The sequence below is a fragment of the Pyxicephalus adspersus genome, chromosome 6 (assembly GCF_032062135.1).
Source record: "Pyxicephalus adspersus chromosome 6, UCB_Pads_2.0, whole genome shotgun sequence".
NCBI lineage: Eukaryota > Metazoa > Chordata > Amphibia > Anura > Pyxicephalidae > Pyxicephalus > Pyxicephalus adspersus.
Window position 1 is genome coordinate 67,179,069 of NC_092863.1, and position 12,033 is coordinate 67,191,101.

The following is a 12,033-nucleotide window of genomic DNA, read 5'->3' on the forward strand; positions in this document are numbered from 1 at the left end:
TGTGTTTGTCTTGGAAAGTCTCAAATACTCCTTAAGTCATAAGTTACAATAGGTAAGTCATATTTCAGGCACATAAATCACCCTAACATAGAAGGATTATCACCTAGAAGATCCTAAGATGGCCAATAGCGTCAACCAGGCAAGCAGCTGATAAGTAGGTTCTGAAATCACTTAAACCTCTACTGGAATTTGGGATTCTGTTAAAAACTGTAAGGTTTATAAAGAGTATACAGTTATTGGTTTACCTTAATATTTGCCTTGACTTTGAATCTTACAAGAACAAAATTTTTAAATCCTTCGGAATTAAGCCCCTAAACCTTTGACTGCATTATAAAATATGATTCCAAAACAGTACTATTTCACCCATGTTGAAGATACAGATAGCGGTAAAAAAAACAGAAAAAAATAAATAAAAGACACCTTAATAAAACTTTGGCCCTTTGGTTAGGCTGATTTCACTTGGTCCTGTTAGTAGCAGCAAAAGTCTAGTATCATTTTGTAAGCCAATACTCAACTAACACTGAAAGGGGTTCTCTTATTCCATAAGTGCTCTTTCACTGGCCATATTAGCATGGCATCACTATCTTACAATCTAAAGTGATGCAGAATGGAAGTAGCCAAGAAAAAAGTGACCTATTATTTATCAGCAAGGAAACAACATGTACAAGGTATAACTAGGTGGGTATTTTTCTAACCTTTTTAGTCCCTTAAAACAATCCAGAATACTGGTGTATCATGTGCAGTAATTTAAACATTCACCACCATTTACCAATAAATAAAACATTTACCACCATCTTTAATCTTCTGAATTATGACTGTCCAATAACACCTCTCAAGAGCCAGAATTCACACCTTTCTGACAGCAATAGATGAATGAAGGAGTCATTTACAAAAAGACAGAAAACCCCTGGCCTGATTCTGCCCTGTGAAGACTAAAGTTGAACTTCTCTGTGCTAAAATGATTTTGGGCATCCTTTATTCCACTGTGGCACAATTCAAATATTACACAAAGGGAGCTCACTTCTCATTTTGCACTTCCTCATTATCATTACTAAGGTTGATATGCTCAAGCCATAATCTATCTCTATCTGTTTATCTGACAGCTAGAATGGTAGAAGCTTGCATAAACCAATGCAAATATATATTTATTTACACTCTTCACATACAAGAAAACTTCCCACATTTGACAAAAAAGAATGGTACATAAAATATGACGTTTCCTAGGATGCACCCTATACGCTGGATAAATAGGGCAGAGTAGTGGTCAATGGTGACAAGATTCATCAAAAATTCTTGCATGTATAAAACTTGTATGCAACTATTTATTTATGTATAAATAGGCAAAAATTTTTATAGATGTTTAAATCATTGGATCAGAATGTACACACAGCACTTAATTACTGTGCAGATTTAAAAAAATTATCCTCTTGTTGTCTGTTCAAATCACCAAGTTGCAAATTGATTCATGGTCCAGCTTTTCAATCTAGGATCTGGAGAAGTAACAATAAACAAAGCTGGTAATTTCAACTGTTGTGACTGACAAGATCACAAAGGGCTGAAATTGTTTTCTTGTTGTGCTGGCGATAATAGCAGGAAGGCTAAAATTAAAGTTCTTATTGCCTTTACAGACAGTTGCTTCATGTGCCAAATATTCTAGAAGTGTTTACAGTCAATTTTGATTCACTTAACCCTTCTACTTGCAATACAATAAGTAAGGAAATCAAAGATGTAAGGCACTTGTGTTCCAATGTCTATGGCCAAAATTAGCAGCATAGTTTAAACCCAACCATCACAGACTGTGAATTACTACAAGATAAAAATGCACTGAGCAATTTAAATAAGTCATTGCCCAACAGCTGCACGTTTGATTTCTGTATCTGATATAGGCAATGACTGAAAAGGTCACAGGGTGCAATTGGTATGTGGATAATTATGTTGGATTTCAAAAACAAGGAGGATCATAATAACCTATATACATTTGCCTAAGGTGTTGTACAAATAGGCAATAAACTAAGGGCATGTGTACAGTTTAGTTTATACAAAACATTTGTTGAGCTTTAGGCAAGCATCAAGCTTTCTTTAAGCCTTCAATGTACGTCAGCTTTATTTCATGGTTGTTGCACACAATCACTTTAAACAATTATATATTGCTTTTTACCAATTTATATATGTAGTGGCTGCATTAGTTTTAAGTGGTAGTAAGTGGGAAAAAAGTACCTGTTGATTTTTTTGGATTGGTGTTTTCAATCCAAATCAGAACAGCAGGTAAAGGGGAAATAGATAGACTTGGGACTATCAGAGACTATCTTGAGACTATCAGCCCTATAATGTGTAACTAAGGTATATAGGTGTTGCCAACCCCAATGATAAGGTAGGTATACAGAAAAAAAGAGAGAAAACACAAAAGGAAGGGTTTTTTTGGCAATTTTTTGGGATATATTGGAGATAGGTTATATTTGCATCATATAACATACTCTCAAAGCATTGAGATCGCATTAAAAAACAAACAAGCAGTTTTGTCCCACCCTCCCCACGAAACAGTGGGAGGAAAGAGTAGGTTAGGGACTGATAGTCTAGACAATGTTGATCCTAAAATCAGAGGGCTTGAATGGTGATAAGCAAATGGTGTGATGTCCCGATGCGTTTCTTATGTCCCTTATCGGCTTCCTCAGGGGACTTTGTAGATTTCAAACAGTCACTGCATATTGACATAGCGTGTGCATCACTATCACTGAGTATGAATAATAATAAAGTAGTATAGAATCAATATTGACATAATAGAGACATATATAAACTGACACAAAGCTTGTGGTTCCCATATATGTAAGCAAATAAAAAAGGTAGGGTAGTAAAGTAAATAATAGTCATCAATAATGTAGTTGTATATGCACATAAACAACCTAAAGCAGTATTCATGTATACTATTGTTTAAATGGTATATGTGCGTATAGGTGATTTAACACTATAGGTTAAATATATCAGTGATTTAACACTATAAGTAAGGTATAGTGATAAGTTGGAGTGATTTAACACTGTATGCAAGATATAGTGACTAAATGAGATAAAATAAATAAAACACATAACTACATTCAAAATCTCACAGTAAGGCTAGTTTAAACATCTGATTGAGATTCCTAAAAACATAGAATTCAAGGTGTTAAGGACATGATGGCAGAGAGCACAAAACAAAAGGATCAGAATGTCTCTAATAATTGATATAAGGATAAACATAAACAATTAGTGTGGCATTACGTATATATAAAAAAAGGAATTCCATAAAATCATCTGGGATGCCTATACCTCTAACCTCATCAACAAAAAAACTAAGGATTATTTATTGATTCAGTCACCAACGACTCCAACTTTTTACACCTTACCCAAGGTTCATAAAAATTTTACCAACCTTCCAGGATGCCCTATAGTGGCTGCCATCAACTCACATGCACCCCATGCAAGTTATTAGTTGATTCCTATCTCTAACCTATGATTGTGAAGTTACCATCCTTCCTAAAAGATACAATTAAACTTCTTCAACTCACCAACAACATGACTTTACCATCTGAATGATCTTAGTTACCATTGATTTCGAGAACCCCTAAACATTCATACCTCACAACAGAGGCCTTGAAACATTGAAGAAATGCCTATCGATATTGAAACCTGACCATCAGAATCAAAACTACTTCATTCTATCCCTCTTAGAGTTCATCCTCAAGAGCAACTACTTCACCTTTAACAAGATTACTTACTTACAAACAAGGAGTAGCAATGGGCACCAAGTGTACACCAGCCTATGCTAACCTCAACCTAGGTGAATGAGTTTTTCTAACAACTTAAAAAAACCACTTAGACCAAATATATCCCCCTATGGAAAAGATACATTGATGACGTCCTCCTGTTCTGGGTAGGCTCAATAGAAGAACTACATGAGTTCTTCAACTCTCTCCAAATGCATTTGTACAACTTATCCTTTACTAATAACCACAACAATTCTCAGATACCTTTCTTAGGACCTATATATTCTCGGAGCTATATTGTTGTAACTATATAAACGCTATCTCAATGCTTTGAGACTATGTTATATGATGAAAATATAATCAACAATATATCCTATGAAATTGTCAAAAAAACCCTACCTTTTCTGTTTTCTCTCTTTTTTTCTTTATACGGACCATATCAGTACATAAACCTACAGTTACTTGTACACTATAGAAAGGCCTTTATATTATATGTGTGCAATCTTTTAAAAGAGCAATTTGTGCTCCACTGGAAAAGGCCCAGTTCAACTTCCTTCTCGTTCCTATTCTAGTACACAATAATAGTATTCTGTTAAACCCATAATGCTATAAAGCAATGATTGCTAACAGACACAGGATTTGAATATTTGGATTTTCACTTAACCCAAAAAATTTTTTTGCATTGCAAATGCTAAGGAGATTTGTAATGTGATTTACATTATTAACAAAAATCCTGTAAATAAAATACTTGCAAAATTACAGATATTATTTATATTGTGTGTTTTTTTAATAAGTTTAATATGCTTACCATAAATACATTTGATTGACTACTTTAAATATATCTTATTTGGGGAGTGTTGTAAGTGTGTTGTAAGGCTCTGCCTGTGCTGTCAAACAGTTTAAATAATCCAACTAAAAAGAAGAAATTTGATTTTAAAATGCTTTCAGTGACTATCTAGTAAGCACAGATAAAGCAATTTAAAACAGCTGACATAAAAGTTTAATATTCTCATCACTAAGTCTAGAGTGAATGGGACACAGTGATTTATTTGATGTGTAACGTCTGAAAATAGCAGCACCTTGAATCTGATAAACATTAGATGGAGAATGACATTAACGTCCTCTACCCCCATACAAAATAGATTGTACTTTTTATTTATTTTGACAATGACTTCTAATTCTTGGCTGCAAATCACAAGAGCAAATGCCGTGACCTATTATAACGGAAATGGCAAATCACAAAAGTGAGCACTTAAGTAATGGGCTGAATATGAACTGTGTCTTATTTTATTTTTAAGCCTATGGAATTTGTTATTAATATCCAAGGAAACTATTAAAATTTAATTTTCAAAGTTCACATTATATAGAAATAGGCAGTCAACCTGTTTTTGACAGGGTAACAAGCTTGACTGTAATAGGTTGGCACCCCAATATATATGTTTCCATGCAAGGTCCTTGGGTCTTAATTATCTTCGTTTTAGAGCTTACTCAGAAGACAATAATGGGTTCAATTAGACTTAGACAAGACTTGCTAAACAAAATTACTGCCCCCCTCTATTATAACGTCCCCCATTTAATGTATAGCACTTTATAAAAACTATTTTTTAAAATTACCAGAAAGGGGGCGTGGCTTGCATATGGCCGAGTAGAGCTGCATTTTTCAGGGCTTCCTACCAAGCACATCCACTACGAGGCAAAATCCTACAGATATCCCAGCGAAAACACAACGCAGCTAAGAAGGAGAACACTTCTACTCACCGGGGATCCCGTACATCTGCGAGTACATCGTACGCTAGCCATGCATAGAGCTCTCAAGCCATTGTTGGATGCACTTTAATCACAAGACATTCCCTATAGATGGAGATTCCCATTCCAGCTGCATATTCAGAGATATTAGCAACGTGCTCAAAATTATTTCTAGTCTTGATCTACCTCCTATTGATATTCCTCAATGGCACAATGCAATTATTGTTCAATAAATTGAAATCTTCACCAGAGGATATCTGGGCCCCAACTGGATCCCACATCAGCTGTTCATGTCAGTAGTTATCTCCACCATCAAGTGCCTACTGTTTTTCTTCTGAAACTAGCGGGGACTCTTTTTTTGTTTTCCTTTTTTTGGCAATTCCTTTAGACGTCCATCTCTGCCGCTTATTCTGGCTATGTCCAGGCTAAATATTTATTACATCTATGGTCTTTCTCTTTCCCTCAAGAAAGAGCTATGATGGACAAGTGAGTGTATGCAATACACTATATCGCTCATTTTGGATCTGAGTGGATTTTGTTGGGCCACAGCCCTTTGTTTTGTTTTGTTGCTTTCATATTACTCGGGATCTTCTGTATGGGGGAACCCTACTCTGGTTTGAATAGTTCATATGAATGCAAAACCTATGCATAAGCGAAAGGTGTGTATCCTATTTGTACAAGAGACCTACCGCCTAGGACATGTACCAAAAATGTGTAACTCCGATTATTCCCAATGGTTTCACAGTACTAATGCAGATTCTAAATCCAGCGGTGTATCTATCAGTTTTCATAAATCGATTCCTTACCAGATACAAGATCAACAAATAGACCTGGAGGGGAGATTTTAAAGGTGACCCTATATAGTAAAACTTACACTTTGGCAAATGTATATCTACCAAACCAGAATCCAACCTCCCTCGGTATGGATATATTACACAAACTGATTGAGCTGAGTTTTAAAACAGGGCAATTGATTCCAGGAGGGGATTTTAATTTTGTGATGGACCCATTGATAGATTCTTCCTCTAGAGGTAGGGATTACTCATATTTTTCTCCTGCTCACAACTCTTCTCATGGATTAGATAAGCTTTTGTTGTCCAACCATGTCTTACTCCTGCCTCATGATACCTCCATCCGCAAAGTTTTGTGGTTGAATCACGCTCCGATTTTTATGTCTTTGGAAATTTTTGATATGCCTCACTCTTCCTTTACATGAAAGATTATTGATAACCTATTATCTGACATGATATGTGTATCAGAGGTTTCCAAGATTATTAACCTCCTAGCCGTTAAGCCCGACCTTGGTACGGGCAAAAAAAAAACGGCTAGGATGGTTAACCCCGAGTTTTTTCCCATCCTTACTTACCTGGTCCCACTGTGCTCATCCAGCGTCGTGTTCGTGTTCCAGCGTCGTCCTCCGTCGATCGTCGTCTGCCGATCTCCCTCTCCAGCGTCGGGTGTCCTTTGTCGGGTGCCAGCGGGACCGGTAAGAAGCCGGCTGGCATCTTACCTGGTCCCGCTGATCGTCCACGTCCTTCTTGTTCCAGCGCCGGATGATCTCTGAAGCGAGAAGCCGTCCGCCGGAGAAAAAAAAAACAGACGGCTCCTCCCTGCGTGCGTGATGACGTCGGCGCGTGTGCGGGAAATTCAAATTGAAACTCATTCAAACATTTTGTATTGGATTGAATACAAACTCCTGTATTCAATCCAATACAAAATAATTCAAAAAATTACAAAGTATATAACTGGTAAATTCAAACTGTCATTTTGTATTGGATTGAATACAAACTCCCGTATCCAATCCAATAAAAAAAAAATAATATAAAATTAATACAAAGTACATAACTGGTAAATTCAAACGCTCATTTTGTATTGGATTGAATACAAACTCCAGTATCCAATCCAATACAAAAAAATACAAAAAAATAAAATAAAAGTAAATACATTTTTTATATTCATATTATCTACTAGAACCCCTGTTCGGACATATTTCTGTAAGTTACAGGTCTACAGGTCTGTACTTTTGGTACAGAAATCTAGACCTCAGTGTAACGCTCAGGTGGTTAAAGATCATTGTACTGACTCTGCCACCCTCCCTACCCAATGGGGGGCACTTAAATGTGTTGTCTGTGGACATCTGATCCAATTTTCCAATAAATTGCAGACATTTTCATTCACCTAAAGATGAGCTGGCTTGTCCACGAGTAAAATAAATTTATTAAGCACGGTTGTCTGAATCAAACTATGAGATCAAAACATTAATCAGACCTAAACTAAATATTCAAACAAACCAAACTTTTCTATCAAGAGAATGAGCAAATTACAAATATTCATAAAGTTGGTTTGAACAGTAATATATATATAAAAAAAATAAATAAGTGCATCCCCATGGAAATGAACCTTAACCTCCCTAGCGGTCTGATTCTGGCCATATTTTCATGCAAAAAGCGGTACAATTTTTTGCATGGAAATTTATTTTACATTGTAGACCTATAATTCCTAGGCATAACTCACCAAAACATGTCTAAAAGTTATTAAACTTAAAAAATAAACACGCAAAAACTGTTACAAATTAAAAAAAAGCAATGTATAATGTAATATAACTGTACAGCATCATATAATATATATGAACATTTTTTTGTATTGGACTCAATACCGCTATTTTGTATTGCATCTGAAGGGAGTAGAAACCTCCATCTTGTGGGGGGGGGGGGAGAGAGAGTGAGAGAGAGAGAGAGAGAGAGAGAGAGAGAGACTATAACTGTCAGGGGCCTTATCTGTAAGAAACATGTTTAACCACACGTCAAAATAGGAACTTGTGAGTTCTCTAAATTCTAAGCGTACGTGACAGATATATCCCTCATGTTGCTATGACCATATATGTATGTATGTATTGTATAACAACTCATTTGTTTGCACTTGCGCAGTACTACCAAAAGTGACGATATAAGTGTATGACACATCAATAAACTTTGGACAATTCTTGTATACCACATACCTTGTGTGCGTGTCTTCTTGAGAATTGTCCTTTTCTTAACGACACAAGAATTGTATTTTTTTTTTTAATTGACACATTAATAGTTGACACATAAGTGGTCTGTTTTACCTGAACAGTAATTGGTATGGTTTTTTAAAAATATTAAAAACTATTTTAGAAACAATAAATTAACATAAAACACACATTTAAGTCAAGGATTTAGACACACTTGTGTGATGTTAATCCATGTTTTGCTGGAAGCAAAATACATCTTTCCACACAACCATGACATTTGTTTAATACTTTCTGGAAGATGAAAACAATTCCAGTGTACAGTACATCAGGCTAACCAAAGCTCAGATGTGATCTTTGAAAAGCTCATATAAGCCCATTTCTAATATGTGTATGTATTTAGAAGGAAGATAGACTTTTTTTACTGTTTGGAGATTTTATATAAATATAATACGAAGTGTAAAATGAACTTGAGACATGCAGTTCTGTAGTTCATAAATTGAGCAGTCTTATATAGCACATAAAAAACATGTTGAATCAGCTGACTTTAGTATGGTCACTGTATTTATTCGACTATGTGTAGGTTTACACATACTAGCAAAAAGCAAACTTGTGTTGGGTATTTATTAATTTACTTTACTGATCAAGTGAAGCCTTTTTATCTTTCCATTTTTACCTGAGCAAGCCCTAAAATGATTTTTAGGTTTCGGGGAACACATAATAAACCAGTTTATGGGGGGTAAATGAAGAAAAGACTTTATTAAATAGGTGGGCAGTGGTGGTGGCTATCATAGACACAAAAAAATCATAGTCATGTGGCTGGCTCTGTTAAATGGCTTTGACCCAAGAACAATGCAGGCCCCATTCAATGGGAGCTCAATCAGCCACATTGAGAAACATGTCTGCAGTGAACTAAGCAGTGATCATAAACACACTATCACAGTGGGACATGGTGGTGGTAGCATCATAATCAGTTGTTTGGTGTGAGGATCTTCTGTTGATAGAAAAGTTCCCATGCCAAATTTATCAATAATGAATGAATATGAATTTAGATTAGTGTGCTTACAGTAAGCAAGACACCAGTATTTAAACATATTGCCAATCAACACTCAAATTAACCAATTTTTTTCAGTCTTCAGAAACAAGATGGATACATTATTCAAAAAATATTTTCTATGAACAGACTAAATGAAAGGCAGTGTTGAACATGTAAGCCATCATTTTCTTTTTTGCTTTAGATAGTTTTAGTTTAATATTAAAACACAATGCTGAAAACTCATACATAAAAAATGTTTATCATAAAAGGTTCTTAAAAAGGGAAAAACAATGAATTTAGCAGTTGACAGTTTAGTCCATAAATGTTACAAATAATGAAAACATACATGGTGAAACAGCACAGCTCAATCATTTCTTAACAATATGGCTTTTTTTTATTGGTTCGAGTTTGTTGGTCTGATATTTATCATTACTTTATATGTTTTTTTTATTGTAGATTTTATTATATTACATCTTCTACTATGAAACCATTATAAATCTGCTTAAAAAGAAAATACAATAAAAAGATACATTTTATAAACAGAACATTTTTATGTTACAAAATGATAACAACATGGCTGTGCTTTTGTTTAAAATAAATCTAGTAGTGTGCAGTAGAAAGTTTTAAAGTACTTAAATATATGATACAGAAACTAAACTTGTTAGGACAATATTTCTGGTGACAATGACTTGCTTATGTACAGCTTTCGTTTAAACACCAATAATACATGTACATATTTATGGTGAAAGTTAAAAATGTTTAAAAACAGATTTTAATTTAGATAATTGCAATAAATGTTTTGAGAGGTATTAAACGCTACATACAAAAATTAACATGTATATGGGGAATGAAAGAAACCCATATATACTTACATTTGCTTGTTTTTTTTTTTTACCTTTTTTAATGTTTCAAATAACAGAAAAATGCAAAATGTTGATGAGGACAGTTACAGCTGGTTTGCAACTTGCAGGACATTTATTTTGCACATTAAATTAGATCAAATCACACTTTAACATATCACAATCTGATTGAGCATTCTCTGTATACTAACTAACCTGCCTAGGTACTTACCTAAAAAATAGGTAAAATGTTTTATGCCGGCAACTAAATGTAGTTAATGTTTGTGATAAACAATTTATATTACTTTTTAAAAAATTTTTTACTGGCCCCCTTTTTGTGTCCTTCACGTTTACATGTAGACCTAGCTGTCCAGTAGTGACTGATCCAACTGACATTGATGAGTTAGGAGAAACCGTTAACCATTGAAAATGGTTTTGCTTTAAAGCAGAACTAAAACCAGTTCATACTCACCTGTCCCTCTTACGTTGCAGTCACCATCTTCTTCCTTCATCTCTTGCTCGTTCTGATCTTTGACAATCCTGGTTGGCTGGGCTGGGATGAGCTAATTGTTGTGCAGGCACGTGGGAGTTTATTCAGTCCTGGCACCTGGGATGTGCAGGGTATCCCTGGCAACCAAAGCAGAGCTGCTCATGCACAGCTCAGTAATTTGACGTTTAAGGAAGTGATCAGGCAAAGTAGTATATTTTATTGCAGAAGGAACATCACCTTTTTCTTTCTGAAATAAAGCCCTGGCTGGTTGCAAATATTTTAAGTGGAACTTTAACTTATTTTGTTAAAATCCTGACAAAATAAAAGAGAAAAAAAAGCTTTACTGTGTATTCTTTGATCATTAATACCAAAATATTCTAGGGGGAAACATACATGTTGCTTGTTAGAATGCTCCAAGAAGCACTAACAGAGGAGCATGGATTTGTAAAGAGGTTGTTAAGGCAATGACAACCTCTGACTGTCTCTGAAGTCTGATGTGATCTTACCAGGGGGATTCATTTCACTCATATTCAATCAAGCGTACTCTTGCACTACAGGAGAACTAACAATCAGATTGTATTGTGTGGACAACTTTATCATGTTTTATCATGTTTTGTAAAACGAATAAAACAGTAACAAGGTGCTTAATAAAAAGCCTTTAAACCTTTAATTATAACATAAAAGCAAGACCTTTAAATACCAGTGCCAAAAATTTTTGAAGAGAGTTTCTTCAGTTTAGGAGATTGTATAATATGTTAAATAAAGCTGAAATGCGGAGTTGAGACACCTTTCCAAAACACAACTGAAGTAATGTCCAATAGAAAAATCCAAAAGAACATTAAGCCTGTTTTACTCCAGAAACTTAGGTGTGCTGCAACCAGCATATGAAAAACAGAGAGCTGTAGATATATAGCTGTGAATATCATTAGAGATAGACAAATGATGCCACATGTCCAATATTTGAGGTAATGGTATATCAAGATCAATAATAGCATAAAATCTAGGAGCAACACTTTTAGTCAGCTTGCTGGATAGTTTTCTATTACAAAATACAACAATTAGTAAGGTGCCACAATTCACAGTCCATGCATACTTTAACAATTGTGTAATGTCTAAAAATGATTAAGGCTTAGTGGTTTACAGGTGAACAAAAATGTGCCAAAGCATTTGCTATAAATGCTCAAATGCAAAGAAAG